The following is an 18,819-nucleotide window of genomic DNA, read 5'->3' as shown; positions in this document are numbered from 1 at the left end:
GTAACTGGTTCATGAATGGCACTACAGTCACCGAACATCCCCAGTAATGATTTGAGAACACATCAATTCTCTCCCTGGGTAGCCTAACCTGAACATCAACACTATCAGTAATTTTTCTAAAGTATCTGCTTCCCCTTTTTAATACTCCTAGTTCCTGCATGAAACCCTGGCATGCTGTTTGCATCAGCTGGCTGCCTCTTGTACTCCTCTGGGGGTGTCTCAAAGATTTTTTTTATTTTTTTTTATTTCCACATGTGAGAGAAGGATTTAATAAACTGCAGAATCATAAATTTCATTGAGAGGGAGGGAGGAGGAACAGTAACTTCTTTGTGCTACATGGAGACTGTGTAATTTACATAAATATTGTGTGTCGCTTTAGCAGATAGCGTAATTAAGAAGTGACCGGCATGGCTCTTGTTTGGTCATCCTCCTTGTTATTGTATAAACTTCGTTTAATATAGTTGTCCATTTATGTATTTGTCAAAGAGTTTCTGACTCTCCCAGTCCCCTGTTTTTGTTGGACACAGCAGTGAGCCTTACCAAGAGGTGCAGTGCTCTGCCTACAGAGCTACTTTGCCCAGATTAGAGAATATGTCCCTGATTCACTTTTCTTGAGGAAAGCCAGGCATCAACGTACTCAGGCCAGCATGCTTTTGGCAGCTCATGCGAAGTATGGAGAACACATGTAATTTGTCCTTTTTAATTTATTCTTCTCTGCCCTGCAATAGAGTAAGCAGCCTTATCCTGTATTAGTCAAAGCTTCTGAGAAGGCTCCCTCTGTGCTTCCAGAATAGTCCTGTAGTGACAGTGTAGCACTGGGGAAATAAAAGACAAGAGACATATGAAAATGATGAAGTCTGCTTCTGAAAGTGATGAACCCATTTCCCTCGCCAGCACGACATCACTAAGGGCGCTCTTGTGGTGGCTGGTGGATACATGTGTCTATATCCAGCTCATGGCTCCTAGCTGGGCTCGTGGAAAGGCTGTATTGCAGAACTGACAGGGCCATGTCCCATGCCAGCCAGCCAAGGGACAGTGGTAGATTATTAACCTTGATGATCATCTAGTCAAATGGACTGAGAAAATTAATTCCCCCAGCTTCTCCATTGGGGGTGGGGGGAAGTGGAGAGTGGAAAATTCTGCAAGGACTAAGGAAAAGCAAGGACAAGGAGTAATAAAGACTCAAGCTTTTGGAAGAATCAGCAGCTTTGGGCAGGAGAGAGGATCAGGATAGAATGCTTTATAGCAGAAAGGTTCCACTTAATGGTGGGACTAAGGTCAAAGAAAGCTGATGTGAGGGAGGGAGGCTCAACAATTAAGAGGAGAGCTCTGAATTGCAGGCAAAAATGGATGGACATCTTAGCGGAACATGATGTTACCCAAAATGTTGCTGTGAATTTGGAAAATGAGTGTAGAATTTATTGGGTTTGCATTGACCTGTGTGTCTCTGTGCTGTCTAAGAGTAATTCTGTTTGGGGGGCTGAGTGCAGCTAAGCTGCATACTATCATATTGCAGAAGAGATAACAAGCAAAGATCCTCCACCCAGTAAATATGCCAGAAGGGCCTGAAGCAGAAACAGTGCTGCTGCCTACCTATATCTAATAGAAGCTTAAAAAGTCACTTGATTTACTGTGACCTCCTTTTGGGGCTTGCATTTCAAGAAATACAGTCCAGCTGGAAAAGAGAGCAAAAAGAATAATAAGAAATCTAAAAAAAAATTTGTCTATGGGGAAAAATTGAATGATCCGGGGTTGTCTAACCTAAACAGGAGAAGATAATGTAGGTTTTCAACTACATGAGGAAACACTGCTCCAAAGGAAAAGAATAGTCTTTTCTCATGTTCCTGGGGAAAAGTGAGTACCAATAGGCTTCAATTTCAGTAAGAAGGATGTCAGCTGATCCTTAAGGAATACTCGGTATTCTGTTAGGAATCTGGTGGCATACCTGCAGTAGATCAGGAAGGGGTAAAGTCTTTATCACAGTATCTTTATGAATAGGCTAGACAACATCTGAAAGTAATGACAGAGACGTAGTAGGGCCTGCATTGACCTTGTGAGCCTGGGCAACTGAAACCCAATGAGCACCTAGTGAGTCAAGTCTAGGAAGAGACAGACAGATTTGCATCACTTTGGTAGCCCGATGAGGTAGGAGGCGGTAAATCCCTTGTGCATTTTGACAGTGGGGATCTCCCTCAACTTTGAAAGCAGATTTTTGTCAACTCAAAACACTTCTCCCTTGCCAAACCCATACACTACCTTCATCTTATCTAAAGAAAGCCTCAGCCAACTGGCTTTCATCCATGTCTTATCTCTGCCAGACACAAGGAAGCTGTAACATATGGCTTCAATGAAAAGGAGACATAGAGCTTGGTGTCATCAGGATATTGATGACATTGTAGCCTATGCCATTTCACAATATCCTCTAGCAGTTTCATATGGGTTTTGAATAAGAAGGGTAGCAGAAGTGAACCCTTTGGTACTTTTAAGCTGAGAGGCCTGGGAGAGAAAAAAACATTTATCGGTGCTTCTGGGATCTTCTTGACAAAGATTGTCAGAACACTTCAAAGACTTTCTTCTTTCTTGTCAGCCATTTTGCCACAGCAGCAATGTGTAATAGCAAACAGGAAGCAGACATCATGTCTGGACTTTGGTCTGACTCAGATGCAGTGTCAATGCACAGGGAGATTTAGCTGTATTAAGTTAAAATAACATAGTAAAGAATGTATGTGTATGTATGTGGGTCTGTATGAAGTCCTGTAACCATATCATGACAGAAATTGCCCAGCTTTCCTGTAAAATTGCTAATGACACTAATCAGAATGTATTAACTAGACTATTAACAGGAAGAATAAATTTATCTGTAGTTTAGGAATTTTAGTCCTGAGAGCTGTAGAGTGAGACCGTTCTATGCAGCTGATCATCTGCAGAAGTCTTACAATGAGACCTGCCCTAATAGATCAAGGGGACAAACAAGTAATCACTTAGTTGCTTTAATCAACCAGTGAAAGTAACAGGTGAAGTGATGTGACCCCTATGTGAAAAAGGAGCGTAGAACCCATTGATAAAGATGCAGAATGGGGAAAGAAGATATAAAACCTCACTTCAGTAGTAACAATTACTCTGTAGGCAGACGTGTCTTTCCCCCCAGGCTTACATCCATCTGGAGCTCTAACCTGCACTGTGCCAAACAAGATTTAGCTCAAATGCCCAGCCATTTATTTGGAGTGTATCATTGGTATATGGATTTGCTAATAGCAATTTATATGATATCTAGTCTTGAAAAGTCTTTGCTTCTTATTTAAAAAACATACCATTGTATTGTTCAGGTTTCATATTCTTTCTTTTCTGCACTCAGTGATGAGAAAACCTCACTGAAATGACTATATATGCCTGTCACATGGCTCAGCTGTAATAATAGAAGTAAAGCAAGTACTCCAGAATCTGGTTAGCTCACCTTCCTCAGCTATTTCAACATAACCAGAGGGAAGGTGTCCTGGAGGCCCCAGATGCACTACTGGAAGATTTCTCGAAATGTAACCCTATTAGTAATGCCATCTGACCTTTCTCCCTTCCCTGCTGTGATATTTGGTGGACAAGGCATAAACCATTCCAGTGAAATGTTCAGGCCTGAAAAATGGTGTATTTTGCACCAAAACTGTGGGAACTGACAGGTGCCTAAGCAGAGGAGGAGCTGGGTGAGTGAGGTGATGAAGTTGCCCCACCACTACCATCCCAACAATATTACAGACAGAAAGAGGGTTCTGCATACAGGAATTGCTGTAAGGTAGGAGTAAAGCAAATTAGTGAAATCCATCTTGTTTTCTTATAACACAAATGCCAGCTGAACTGGAGTGATGCTGTGCAGTAGATTGCAATGAAAACATGCAGCTTGTGATAAGCTGACAGGAGCTGCACTAGGCATAAATAGCTTAGAAACATCAGTATGTAAAGGCAAAATTTTTGCTTTTGTGTTTTAAGAAGACATATTTGCCTATGCTTTGCTTTTCAGAATATAACATGTTATGTTAATGCGAGCAATTATATTTATAACACCTCACACTTCCCGTGTGTCATTTTTCTGTCATGTATGTATGTTCTCATTTTTTTGAGCTATGGACCTGTTATAATTATTGTTAGAACTTTGTGACTGAGATTAGACTTTCTCAGCATGACTGTTTTCTCAAGAAGTCCTGGCTACAGTGGAGTGACTGAGCTGACATTTGCACAGATGGGCAGATGGTGCCTGGGCCATGTCTGGTTGCAGTGCAAACCTGAAGATCCTAGTTGAGGAAGCTGAGCCACTATGTTTTGCCCTGTTTATAAGAAAGCTGCTTCTCAACAAATGTAGCCTGTGTTATCCTTTCTGCTAGATGTAATGGAAAGAAATGGTTAGCCATAGGAAAACATGCCCACAGCTAAAACATATATTTTGGCCAAAGGCCAAAATGATTTATATGAGATATCTGTGTGTGTTTCTTCCATACCAACTAAAACCATTTAAACTTCTTGGGAAACGTTAAAGAGGGCAAACATCCACAAGTCTGACTGACTGTGGGAGGTTATAAAATGTATCACAATTGATAAATTGCGCTTGAAAACCATGCAGTATGAGAACAAATGCTGAAATGGTGTAACTGGCAAATCATCTTCTAGAGATGGAATCTGAATTTTGATTTCTCCTTAGAGTCAATTTTAAATATGGAATAGTTCCCTCACTTTCAAGACAGAGATTTTGCATTAAGGCTACCTCTGAGAGTCAGTAGATGTTGTTGGGTGCATTGAGAAACACAATTCTTCAGAGAGAAGGAAAGGGATAGTAGGCATGGCATGTTTTGGAGGACTTGGGACAGGTTGATTCAGTGAAATCCAATTGTTTTCTAATTCCAATTCTGAGAATGAATCACAGAATTTACTACAGGTAACTGGCTAATGTCCACTAACTGCTGAGAAGAGCTTTATGTCCTACTTTGTGATTGACAGCTAACTAGAGTAGTTTTCAGATGGGCGAGCTGTCATGTCTGGCCTGCTGCATCTAGGTGCCAGGACCCTTGGCATACTCTGCAGCTCTGCTACTGACTTCCTGCTATGGACTTTGTGTTTAACTTCCATTATTTCACCTTAACCCATTTAGGGAAAACTCATCAATGTAACACTGTTTTAGAAGTGGCTTTTCATGAATACAGCTAATGGAATTTATGCAAGTAAAATGCTACTCCAGAAGTCCTCTGATAAGCCATACAGACTAGAAAATTACTGATTTAGGACATAAGTAGGTAAGATGGCAAATTTCATCATGTTCGAAACTGTTTTATGCATATACCACTTTTTTATCTTCAGCCCAGAGCATTACAGAAGCTTTCAGCAAATACAGCCCTCTGCTTTAAGCACCAGCATTGTAACAGTTTTTACATTCTTGCTCTGCTATGCAGTCATGTAGTCCTGGAAGAGCTCCATGGACTTCAAGGGTCAAGGCAATACTGCAGTTACATAGAATTAGAATTCTTTAGCAAAAAGATTTAGTAATGTAGCAAAACCAATGGACCAAGGCCAGCTGTGGCATGAACAGTGATTTTACTTCTCAAGCCAAATTCTTAAATGGTGCCAATGAACCTGCTGTGTTCTAAAAAACCCTTTTTTGATCTCCTTTGTGTCAATAGCTTAGACAAAAGGATTGGAGTGGCAGCAATAAAAAGAACTATTAAAGATCTTATATGTGGCACAAGTTATTTTACTTCTTGTTAACTCTTTTTCCTGCTTCATGCCCATTTCTGCATCTACTTGTATGGGAGCTGAACATAGCCAAAGACTGACTGTACTTACATCAAGATACATATGTAAAAAGGCATTTGAATCAATCACTACTTTGCCTATAGATTTCAGAAGTTTAGATCTCCAGCTAGGGCAGGTGTAAACTTCTTAGAGGTATAAAGGTAGCTGAAGCATGTGGGTCCAATGAGTTGGGTGTAGCAGCTGGGAGCAGAGCACTGAGATAAACAGGCATGTGCTGGTTCTTGTGATTAGGTCAGAAAAGTTTTCTGTGTTGCCTGTTCTGTAGAGACATATCTTGGAATCAAGGAATGATTCAATTCTTCCAACACACGCTTCTATAATGAAACACCTAAGAGGTAGGATTGCTGTGCGTGCGACCGGGCTTTCTCATTCTGTGACTTTCTGGGATCAGCAAGTATCTGTATGATGCCTGGGGAACAAATTCTCCCCTGCTGCAGCTCCACTGTTACAGGTTGCTGTTGTTCAGGACTGCAGAGGAGTCCCATTTCTTTCTGGTTCTGGAAGCAACAACTAGGAGCTGCCCTGAGCCTCATGCTGTCACATCACTGCACTGGTGTGTGCTAAGAGGTAAAGGAAGCAACATGGAGGGCATCTGGAAAGAGGGGGGACAGGAGGAACTCGATTTGGCAGGTGTTGGAGCACAGCAGGTTTGCAGCAGTTCATTCTGGAAGCAATTGTCTGCTAAATAGTGATGCTTTAACTGCAATGGAATATCTCCAGCTTCAGTAATATTTATTATTGTAAAGACAAAAGTGTACAACACTTACAGGAGCACAGTGGTGCGGTTACCCAAGATTCGCTGTTCATTAACCATTCAGACACTGGGTGATTTTAGAAGACCTGGGCTTTTAAGTGATTTTTCCTAATTCTTGTAATTCTCAAACGTGCTTGTTTTAATTGCCATGAAGCTAAACTGCAAGAAGAGTAGTGTTACCTGGTTTGTGCATAGGCTGCCTCCATCACATCAGTGCATAATCAAAGAAAATGTAATTACAGCTCTGTGAATTTGAGGACCAGTTCTGCAGTCTGGTCTGTGCATGCACTACTCACACAAATGGGTGAGTCCTTGGGTTTTGCTTGGCTAACAAGTACCATCCTGTAATAACAAAGAGGAAATCTATGCTAGGATTTAGAGCAGATGGTTTTATTAAATCTAATAGACCACTGTAACCTTGGTATCAGTCAGGAATGATTCTCCTGAAATGACTGGAGCTGTACCAGTCTTACATTTCAGGACTGAGATCAGAACCAGATCTACTTTGCTGAAAAATCAGGCAGTTCTGTGATTTGCTGCTAGTGAGAAATCACTTACCCAGATCTTAAATCTGTCTATGTCCAAGCTGAAATTGTACACTATAGATATGTTACATGGACTCTATGGGGTGCTCTTCTAAATATGCTCCACAGTGTTTACTAATAAGGCTCTTTTTTCTTCTTCATGCAGCTTGTCCTCTACGGGTGATAGATGTTTCTGCACTAGAATTTTGTTCCATTCCTATTAAAATAATTTTACGTTCCAGCAAGATTTTTTTTTTTTTTTTTTTGTCTTCTAAAACTATGATAAATATTCAAAAATTCAGGGTCCATGCTATCTGGAACCACATACCTTTAAATCCAAATATTTAAGGTGGGATTTATGGGAGAGAGGCGTTTTCCAAATGGAGGTAAAAAGGTGCTGGGAGGAGAGGTAAAATAGCAAATTATTAATTCTCGTACCAGGGAGAGGAGAGGATGAATGGAAGAGTGAAGGGTTCACCAGGGAGAGAGACACAGGGCAGAGTCATTTGCAAAGTGCTGGTTTACAGAACTTTTAAAGGTAAATGCACTTATTTGTAGGCAGTAGACTAAGCTGTATTGTTTGACATGAGCTGGCTCGTAGTTATACTTGACTTCACACTTCTTAAAGCTAGCGGGGGGAGGCAAGAGAAAGAAGACATCCCTGTTCTAGTACTGCTACCTCAGAAAATCCTGTCTCCTGTGTGAAAATGCTGTGCACTTCTTGCTTACCAAGTGACTTAAGTTAATATAAGAGGATTCAGTGTTCTAATGTTAAATGTCAAGGGAGCAGTGCCTGAAAGGTCTGAGACTAAAGCATCAGGCTACACAATTTCCTATTTACTATAGACGGTATATTTAGTAACTAATCATCACACCTAATAATCTAAAATAATATTTGACAAAAAGGTCAAGTGCTACAGCTAGGAGAACCATAAAAATCTATAAAGAGAATGCTCCATGGAACAACCAGACAGATGCAGCTCTGGGCTCTGTCATTGTATCTCTCAGTTCCTCCTTTCATTCTATAAAAATGTCACAGTCTCTTAAGCTCAAACAATTCCATACATTTTTTGCTTCTGGAGGTCATAACTCTATGGAAAGCTCAGTTCCCAGTTGACAGACCAAACAACTCTGTATCTGGAAGTTTCCTCTCTTGAAGTCTTCTAGAGCTTTCAAAAAGTGTCATGGTTTATGGAGTAAACAAAAGTTCCCAGGAGGACATGGAGGATTCTCTATTTTATGGAAATTTCATTTGAATGCAATGGAAGAGACTTTTAAAATTAAATAATTGCTTTATAAAACTTAGCAGACTTTATGTTCCAGGTCTGTTAGCCAAATGGATCTTAGCCAGAGGGGTGAGGGGGAGTGAACCAAACTGAAAGCTGGGGTAGATGGGCCCAACTTCCACATTGTTTTTGAACTTGACTAACACAGCAGGGGCTACAAGTAGCCACAGTGTGCTGCTGATCTGTAAAACAACATGGACAGCTTCAGACATGTTTCAGAACCGCATTTCCCCTGTAAAACGTAAAAACAAAACACAAAAACGGCAACTGAGCCTAAATGCTGTACTTGGATCCAGACTTCAGGACACACATATCTGATTTTATTGTTAATATTGTCCTCCCTTAGCTCCTCTCTCTTTGATATTGTTCCCACGCTCTGTTCTTCGTGACTGCCTTCATGCCTGTTGGCAGCTTATTTTTTCTATCATCTTCTCATTTGCCTGCAGGGACCTTAGCTATTTTACTTCTGCCCATGGGATCCCACCTCAGCTGTAGCCGTTTGAATTAACATGCCTCCTTGCTTCTTCTTCTGGCTGAGGAAACTGCAAGAAGTGCTGTCGTGGCCAGCAGAACAAACAGATGATCCACCCTGTAACTCATTTGTAAACCCATATGGTTAATAGCAGAAATGTGTACTACAGAAATGGCAGGTATTCGAAAGAAAAATATGGGACACACCTTTTAATTCTCATGAAAGCATTATCATGGGAAACCTTCTTACAACAACAGAGTTGAGAACAAGTTAAATATTTTGTTTCAAAGGGATTATCCCTACCCAGCAGGGAACAGCTGGCATAAAGCGTTGATCCACCTCCCATTGCAATCGTGAGCCAAACTCCCATTGATTTTATTGGTACAGAATCAAGCCCTTATTAAGTCCACGACCAGCTTTGCACAACTTCTGTCCCTGTCTACTTCCCTTACACATAGGCCTGACCCTCTCTGACCTTGGAGAACTCAAGCTGAGGCGGGCTGTAGTGAAACTGTAATCATTTGAAGAGGCAAATGACTAAAATCGTGTAACAGCTTGTTCCAGATACATTCAGCTGTGGAGTATACCTCAAAGAGCCCTGCTAACTTCAGTCTATCCCACCTGCCTGGAGAGCCAAATGACAGGCAGCAAGAAGTATCCAGGATCTCAACTCACTAAAATGAGCCAGTTTCTTCTAGTTCCTTCTTCTTTCTGGATTAGTGTGTTTCCTCTCTAGGTTGTGTTTCATTCCTGTGTTGAGCAACTTGAAAAGGATTGTTTTCTCGTGGTATTTTCAACTATTGTGTACAGTTACATAGCAGTATATTTAGTGAAAGAGCACCAGGTACTGAGATGTGTTGAAAAACATCACTCCCAGATAGAAGAGTGGCTACAGACTACTTACTCTCTTTCCAGAGCATTCACATAAAGGCTTATACATGTGTAGAACTGTTTAGGGAACAAACATTAATTAGAAAAAAACCTAGACATTATTTAGGTTCCTAATCTCTGACATCAACAGGCTTCCTGTCACCAGCACCTAGTCCCTTCTTGGTTGTATTGTTTGAATGCGTTTCTGCTAAATGGCAGACCTGGCTGAAACTGTTAGTGCCTAGGAATGGGAAAAAATGTAGTAAGAAGTGATTGGGTTATTAAGAGCCTTATTGTACGTGACGGTAAAAAAACTGGGGGTGTACCCTCATATGTCATCTAAAAGTTAGTACTGTGAACAAGATGTTTTCATATCCTTTCTAATACTTTGAGATAGATCAAAATTTATCATAGTTATCTTCGTTTTACTCAGTTAATAATGAATGATCAGTGAAACATTTTGGAATAGGAAAAGCTAGATGATTCATATAACCTCTGCTGTGAAAGGTTTTCAAAATTTAAAACGTACAAAGAGAAGTAAAAGTAGCTATATCTTTTGCACAATATAAAAAAGCCAAGAAATTATGTAGGAGAGCTGAGAAGTTTTAATTGAATAAATGAGTTTGTGAGATGGTCATATGGGTTTGATTTTTTGATAATCAGATAGGGTTTCGTTGTTCAGCATTTGCATAAGATCTCAAACAATGAAACTGTCTTCATGGACATTTCTTTTCACTGAAAGTCATCAGTGGATGATAGTGGTGTGACTGTGTGAGTGTTGTATAACTACAGTTTTTAACTCCTGGGGAAGGTGCTCTGTAAAAAGCTGGTTCCTCTTCTGTGTTAGAACTAATAGAAGTTCCAAGATGTGAAAAAGAGTCCAAAGTCTTGCTCAACTGTGTACGGCTAACAGGGAATCCAGAAGCTTTGCTATAACATTCCTGTTACGGACACACCTCTGATAAGGCTGCACTGAGAATAAGGGGCCAAATTCTCTGCTGGAATAAAACCCACAATTTTTTTAGTGTCTGTTGAGCTTCCACTATCTGTTTCAGCAGAGATCTTAGTTACTAAAAGCTGAAGTAGAGAGACATGCCTTTACCCCTCCAAATTGTATAGTCAATATTTGGAGACTTTTTTTATCTTTGTGCCAGTGCACAGAAAGAAGTATAATATGATGCATGCATGACTTCTTCATAAAGCTTCAACTTTCAGAGCCTGTGAGTGGGGACTCAAGTGTCCCATTCAGGTAGATTATTCTATAATAATTATTGTCATTCCTATTGCATCATTTTCACAAGCATGTAAGGCTCCTGACTGTGAATGACTGGACATGCTGGACCACTGTTCTGGACTGGTATTGCAGACCCTGTGCTTTTGTATTGTTAGAGCTACTTCTTTTGAACTCTATGGCTAACTAAAAATTTGAGATATTCTAGGTTATTCTAATTATGAGGAGAAATTGTTGGTGAAAGTCACATACTACTTCTTTGTAACTCTATGTATTTACAAGAAAAGGACAAAGATCTGTTTTTTCTGACCACAGGACAAGTCAAAAGACTAGATGAATACAAGAATTTTATCCCATTGCCTGTGAGACCTCTCTCAGCCAGAGCCCATTCCTCCTTATGTTCACCCTTGGCATCTCCTAGGGATGCACTGTCTGCGTGTCAGGCTGCCTTTCTTAATTTCTGCAGAGCTTCTGTGGCTTTTCTTCTTACCCAGTTCTGACAGTCTCTCAGTGCAATACTCAGAAGATACACTTCTCTCATAGTTCAGGTCTCTGATGAGACTCGCCTTGCCTTTGCTATGTGCAATGCCATGTGCCTTCATTTTGTCTTGAAGGCTGAGTATCTTCACAAAGGAGTTGAGTTGCTCCTTCCCAGCTAGCTCAACTGAAGGGCAGTTCCCATCTACTACAACCACCAGCTCTGACATTTCATCCATCCAGTCCTAACTCTGTTTTCTATCAAAATTATTCCTGTAACTCCCTGCCATCATAAAACATCTAAGCCTGAAAAGAAGAGGAATAAACATAAAGTGGTTTAGAACTGTATACTAGGAATAATTAAACTTTTAGTAAGAGACTTCTGTCATTTCTCTATTTTTACTCACCATGAGGAGGACAGCATGTTCTCATCTCTGTGGAGTCACATAAATGACTTGATTAAAGTGCATGTTGTAGAGCTGAATCTGGGCATTTGGAAGTTCCTTGCTGTTTTCTTAAGGTATTTGTGTGATAGATGATGAAAAAAAAAAGTCCTGTGCTTAGTTCATCTTGTTATGATGTAGATATATTTTCCACACATTTGCAAATGAGTAAAGAACAAGAGTTCTTCAGCTATTTAAAGTCTTTGAAAGAAGAAAGGCAGTTTAGATTACCAGCAGCCTACAATGTGCGTGGCACAAAAATGTCAGTTTTAATGGCAAAGTTCAGGATAAAACTGTGTCAGCTAATTTAATCATTTACCATGAAATACCAGTTATCTTAATCTTACATGCAGTCCTTAAGTCTGCTGCATATTTTTGTGTAATTGAATCCTGACCCTAAAAGGAAGGAAGCAAGGAATTTGCTTTTTAGTGAATAGTTAGGCTCTAAATGTTCCTGTTTATAAATTATATTTGCGGCATTGTCAGACCTTTTAATACTGAACAGCTAATATTTTTGATGAGTCTATTTTTTCTCTGTTTTATATTTGTTTCCATACTGCAGAAATCATATTAGTATTCAGTTTCTATGGAACTTAACCGAGTTCTCTGGAAAAAGCGCAAATATTGTTCCCAGAACTTAAGGCAAATAAATTAGTATCTAACCCAGATGACACATTTTATTCATGTGGTTTGCTTTCCATCTAGATACCTGATGTATTACTTCAGCAGCAAATTCAACAAGGCCAAGATGTCTTCATTTCCCTTCAGAGCAAGAACTGTAAGAGCAGTGTGATGGAAGCATTGGTCTTCTGTGGCCAGCCGGTGAGAACCCATCAACAGCTGTGATGAGCAGAGCAGACATGGGGAGACAGGAGGCAGCTGAAGCCAAAGAGGACCCATGCCTGGAGCTGTGTGTGTGTGATTGGAGCAGAGAGAGGCCAGGACCCAAGGAAATCCCAGCAGCAAGGGAAAAAAACAGATTGACTCTCAGTGACTCATTTAGCTCCTGGATTGGACAGATCTCTCCCCTGCTGGCAATTTGGCTGAGCATCAATAGACAGATACCAGGATGAATAGCTTAAAATAATTAGGGGTTGGGAATCTGCAAAACTGCTAGCCATCCAATTCTTTACTGTGCAATGCGAGGCACAAAAAAGAAATTACATTTAGGTTATTAAATATTAAGTCAGTGGATTTACCTCCATTTGGTTCAGAACAGGAAACTGGATAAAATTCAACATTTATATCATTGTGTTGATGGTCTGTTTATCACTGAACAAGCGAGTGCCTTTTGGCAGGTCAAGCTCTTTGACACATGGGGTGAATGTGTGCTTAATTTCTCCCAAACAGAATAATTAATATAATAATAATTAACACAGATGAGAACAGAATTAAAATCAAGTACAGTCAAGGGTTCAGTTTAATGCCAGGCATCTCACATTCTAGATGTTCTGAGGCCAGATTTTTTCCTGTTGAAGGTAGCGAGGATTTTGCCATTGGCGCTGATGGGAACCAGAGTGGGCCTTGGATGCAGAGAGAAAGGATTCCATGTACTTTCTATTTAATGCTCAAAACCAGAAGCAACAGGCTCATTTAGTATCAGTAAAGGTCAGTTAAAATTATAGAGACATCCTTTGGAGCAAATCCTCTGCCTTGTATTTGCATATTTATGAACTAGAGATTACGACAGGCTATTCCATTTATTAGAGCAGTGCTGCTATAGTTAATAGTCTGTCAGTATTTCCATTATAAACCCCGTTTTTCAGTGTTTTAATATCTCAGCCATTTAAAATCGCATCAGGAAGCAAGTTGGTCTTATGTTGTCAGCCAGGTGCAATTTTTTGTTTTGGATTATTTTCAATAATGAAATACTGTTCATCATATATGCAAATGAGCCAGAGCAGTTCTGTTAGGTGGAAATTACAAAGTGCATAAGTTCATTGTGGCTTTCTTTTTCTTTAGGAAATAAGGGAAAAGACGGATTTGACCGATCACATCGATGGGGGCTTCATGTTGGAAGAATGGTTTCCTCAAGCAACGGCTCTCAGGGTAAACACTGGTTCTCAAGGTGAAATCAGATTGCTGTGTGCTTGCCAGCGGTGACCAAGGTGTATAGGTGAGGATGGTTCCCCTGTCCCACAGAAATTTGTTGTCTGCCAGAGTCATGGATGAAGCACACCAGGTAGGAATGCAGTGAACATAAAAGAAAAGCCTTTAGAAGTTACAGAAAACCAGGTTACAAATTCAAAAAGCTGGTCTCTTTTTAAGTGTCTTCCAGACACAGAGAAATGCAGTAGTGTACTGACTTTTTTGCTGCTGCTTGGGGTAGAGAAAAGGGGTTGCTGAGGCTCTGGGGAGGGGACCGTTGTGAAGCTACTTTGCATCTGACCCTGAACTAAGCATTATTCAGCAGCCTTACATCCTGCTCCTTCCAAACAGCCTCAGTTTGCTTTCATAGATGTCTTGGTTCACTAAAAAATAACTGCATGGCAGGGGCAAATGTTTAGACTAAAATGCCAACTTTTAACTTGCCAGGGCAGAAAGAAGTTGCTCTTCAGTAAAGAAGCTGGTCTTGCACTATAACCTCTTGCCCCATGAAAAGAGAAACAGTCCAATAAGAAACCCCTGGGCAGCCATTTGTTCTCAAGGCCTTGAGAAATCATTTGCTGCCACAGTAACTGAAAAGTTTAAAATCACATTCATTAAGAGAAAAAGAATGAAGTTATGTGCAAAATGTTTGTTGCTTTTTACTATTGCCCCACAAACACATAGATGTAGTTGGGAAGACAGTCCGTATTTTCCATCATAAAGGTCTATGGGGGTCAACTAGGGGGTCCAGTGAAATTAAGAATGGCAAGCCAGAAACGCTATTGAAACATCATATACAATCCACTGGGCGCATAGCAGCTAATAAAACTGCCCTGGGCAAGACCCAGAGCTTGGCCTCTGTACCACCTTCTGTGAATTTTGACTGAATTAAGATTAACAATATGTTTATAAGTTATGTAACTTAAACAGTTTTGTAAGTACATGTAAGACCTGGCTGCAGTAAAAAGTCTGTGATATTAAAGCCCCCAAATCCAAATGGTGAGCCAGACTTTGCATCTGGCCTCTCATCTCTATCATGAGAACTAAGAGCCCAGATCAAGATGCTCCACTCAAGTTTGTGGAAAATCTGTTCCAAATCCAAGTGGCTCGGGCTCATCAGTAGTGCTTTCTTAAAACAACAGTATTTGGGATATTTTTGTAGGTAATTGCTAACTTAAAGTGCATTTTCCAGATTCCTTCCAGAATTGCCATTGCAAAGAACAGTCTTCCTTCCCAGGCTCGTCACAGTGCTTTTTCAGCCAAAAATTATCCCTGGTCATGGTAAGTGATCATAAGTCAGAAGTAGGCAGGCTACAGAAATTCTAATTGTGCTGAATACAAAATTACTTTAACAGTTTTATAAAGCAGGTGTAACTCAAAGTAACAGTGGGGGAGGGAAGGTCTGCCAACTGTGTTTAAAATGTATGATATGTGAAGTATTATGTGCTGTCTGCTGGAAGATAAGTCCATGCTCAGTAAGCTGTCTGAACGGCATTGCTCACTACGTGTATTTGTTATGGGGTTTTTTTAGTTTGCAGTGACATATAATCGTGTCTAACCAATTTGAGTGCATCTTTGAATATTAAAAATACTAATTATTATGTAATTAGTCAACAGGATGTGTGTAATTGTGTAATACCAACATTCCTGGGTGGGGTTAAGTACGTAGGTAGAATGCCAACACTCATCTAGACGTAGTGTTATAAAATTACACAACAACATACACCCTGGGTGGGTACTTTAATTATATTTTACATTCAAGCAATGGCTACATTAGCAAAATAGAACTTAGTCTTTTCAAAAATATCTTCCTGCAGGCATGGACCATAGTAGATGATGCTGATAATATTGCCCAAATAGATTATCTTCCATCTCTCGAGGGACTCAGGCTTCTTCATGAACATACAAATAGGAGACAGAAACCAGATATAAAGAGCTCTTTGTCCACTCATGGCATGAAACAACCCCAAAAGGGACAGGTGACAATTGCTGAATCATGCACCAGAATAATTGAATGCAGAAAATCAACATGAAGAACTTGTCTCATGAAGAATCACATGAGATTATCTAGAAATCTGACTAGAACTGTTATATTTTTATGACTTAACAGACATCGGGACCTCAGGACCATCCTTAAACCATGGTGGAAACAGAACCACACAATGAATCAGATTCTTCTTTGAACTTACCCAGGAAGATCTAGGTTACAGTCATCAAATGTCTTGAGCATTGTAGTTAGCTCTGATCTCTGCTAAGACTTACTGCCAATGTGGTACAAAAGTCATCTGCACTTCTGGCCAAAACCTCCCTGCCTAGTCATCACTCATTCTTCCTATGGTACATCTGCAATGACTGACAGGCACACACTTCACTAGGGCCAGCACTACAGAGATGGTAAGATCTGCAGTACAGACAGAAAAGATAGATGGGCCTTTTACATGGTTCACCAGTATTTTCTCTCTTTTGATATGGATCCAAGGTGAAAAATCCAGGAGAAGAATGGAAAGGTGAAAATTCCACCACAAAAAGACCCAAAAAACAAACAAACAAACAAAAAAAAAACCCCAGCAACTAAGCTGTGACTCATTATGAATGTAAAATGTTGGAGCCTAAAGCTGGGGTTTTTTCATGTGCCTGGGTGGAGAAGGGTGAGGTGCCCTCTGAGGATGATTTTATCTTTAACTTTTGAGTCTGAAGATCTTGGATGTGGTTTGGCAAGTTCATAAAAATATTTGTGATAGAGTTGAACTGCCGTCTGGAAATGTTACATACAGAGATTTAAGAAAGCTTAAGGAGAATACTGCAGATGCTGGAAGAAGAATCAGCAGTGCACATGAATGAGGTTAAAAATTGCAGACAATTAGCTACTAGATGACTCCAACTAAATAAATCATCAAAGACTTGACTACTGCTTCCAGGTTTCCACAACAATATTAGCTCATTGGAGCAGCCAAAAAGATGTTAATTTGGCCAAAATTTTAGGAGTTTGCTATTCTTGTTTGAATTAACAAATCAACCAATAAGTCCAATGTACACTCTCTTGCCAAGGCTATAAAGCAGGCCCTTTACGCTTCTAGGGAAGATACTATATTTATTGCTCAGGGTCGAGGGCCCCATGATATGGAAAATAAGATAATAAGCATCTTTGTGTTAAATGAGAGCTACATGGGAAAGAAAAGCAACCTGAGCTTGTCATGGAATCTCACATCTTGTTTCAGCACCCAATAAAGCACTTTGCTTGTCCAATTTAATAGAGAGGCATAATTTCTTTTTCCTGTATGCCTCCACAGTTCAGGTCTAGCTCTGATTTCATTTAGAGCTTAGCCAAGACCCAAAGCAAAGGGAAAATATTCCTGTTGCTTCCAACAGGCATCTGGTCAGTCTCGTGCCATGGTTTTGTGTAAATGTAAATTCAGTGCTGAGTTTCTCCCAGGAAAAAGAGGGGTAGGTGGTAACACCAGGGAATCTGTACACTCAGCTTTCCATCCTCGTGCTACTTGCTGCTGATAGAACCAGTCCTTTGGCTTGGCAAAAACTTCTTAATTTGTCTGGCCTTTCTGCAGGGTTGACTAGTACAAAAAAGAGAGCACCTTGACCTTCTTTATTGCTAAATCTAGGTAGCTCACCACAGTTGTACTCTTTTACTGCTTGAGATTTACTTGTGTCCCTGGCATGTTGTGATAAGCCTCTGAATGTCACTGCTGTGAAGGTTTTGTTCTTCCCAAAGGCTCTCCAGAGGTTCAGTGAAGGCAAGTAGGGTTTGCTTTGGTTGAAAAGTATTTATGAAAGAATTTAGTGGGAAATCGGAATGTTTGACTTGTTACAAGGCCAGTTTATACTATGTGGACTTCCAACATTGCTCATAGTAGGTGAACCTCACCCCATGTTAAGGGCCGGCTCAAGACTTAGTTATCATGTACATGCAATTTAAACTGTCTTCAAAATAAGACTTAAGTGGTTCATAAGCCTCACACTCACTCTTTGTGCAGGAGTGTAAAGAAAGGAACCTGATTTGGAAAACACTAGGGAGAAATACTGAAGTTTTACGCATCAAAAAGGCTAATTAGAAGTTGTTTTCTTTTATAAAAAATAAATAAAGCATATTGGCATTAATTATATGAAATACTTAAAGTTTGGTATAATCTACTGAAGAGCACAGATGTATACCAAATACTGTGCAAATGAGTGTGTGCGACTATTTTTCAGGTAATACATTTATTTACAAAAATAAGCTGTGTTTGGGTTTCTTTTTAATGGTTAGAATGTCATAAAAGGCCTTTCTCTCTCTCTTGCTCTTATTCAATGTAGTGAGATAGTTACAGCTGCTCAGCACAGCCTAACATACATTCCAGGAGCTCGAAGCAGATTCTTCTGGTACCTGAGTTAGTAGTACTCTGTCAGCTTTCCTGCAATTACGTCACTGTAAGTAGGAGCAGAATTTGTTCTTCTCTGGTGGTAAAATTCCTTTGGTTTCAGAAAAGCTAATGGAATTCATAACTGCATTTGTATTTTTCTGTCTGTGTCCCTGAGCTTACTAGTGACAGAGGCGTTTAAAGAAAATGCTGTGACTGTGATTTTCTATGTTGCCCATTAGCGTTGTCAGTAGAGACTCTTTAACATCAGGAAGAACACTACGTCTATCCCTTCTTTTACCCTGGCTGGCTGTGAAGAAATCTTACTTTTGATAGCTTTACTTCATGGTGGAAGAGTTCTTTTGTGTCAGGGCCATGACAGGAAGGCTCAGCAGTCTGAATCATTCCACCCTGAATGCTCCTCTACCCCTGCCCCATTCCCTGCTCCTTCCATCTTAGACACTGCCTCTACACAAGTGAAAGGCATTTCACTTTCCAGGTCAAATTTCCCTACTGAATCTTCCAAATAATT

At 40.1% G+C, this 18,819-nt stretch overlaps 1 long non-coding RNA gene across 6 annotated transcripts in view; it reads left to right on the top strand.

Annotated features, from left to right (window-relative positions):
* The window catches only part of LOC119155250, a 435,215-nt gene that overhangs the window by 384,002 nt on the left and 32,394 nt on the right, over positions 1-18,819 (top strand). For 3 of the 6 annotated variants that reach the window (XR_005106649.1, XR_005106651.1, XR_005106647.1), the window contains 4 exons: positions 12,553-12,669; positions 13,810-14,029; positions 15,128-15,216; positions 15,753-18,357. This is a non-coding gene — a long non-coding RNA (uncharacterized LOC119155250). Of the gene's footprint in view, positions 1-8,800; positions 8,946-12,552; positions 12,670-13,809; positions 14,030-15,127; positions 15,217-15,752; positions 18,358-18,819 lie in introns of all 6 variants that reach the window. The other 3 variants (XR_005106648.1, XR_005106652.1, XR_005106650.1) reach the window with 3 other exon arrangements.

This window comes from Falco rusticolus, chromosome 11, assembly GCF_015220075.1.
Source record: "Falco rusticolus isolate bFalRus1 chromosome 11, bFalRus1.pri, whole genome shotgun sequence".
Lineage (NCBI taxonomy): Eukaryota > Metazoa > Chordata > Aves > Falconiformes > Falconidae > Falco > Falco rusticolus.
The sequence above is the reverse complement of the archived record's forward strand: the minus strand, read 5'-3'. Positions and strand labels throughout refer to the sequence as shown.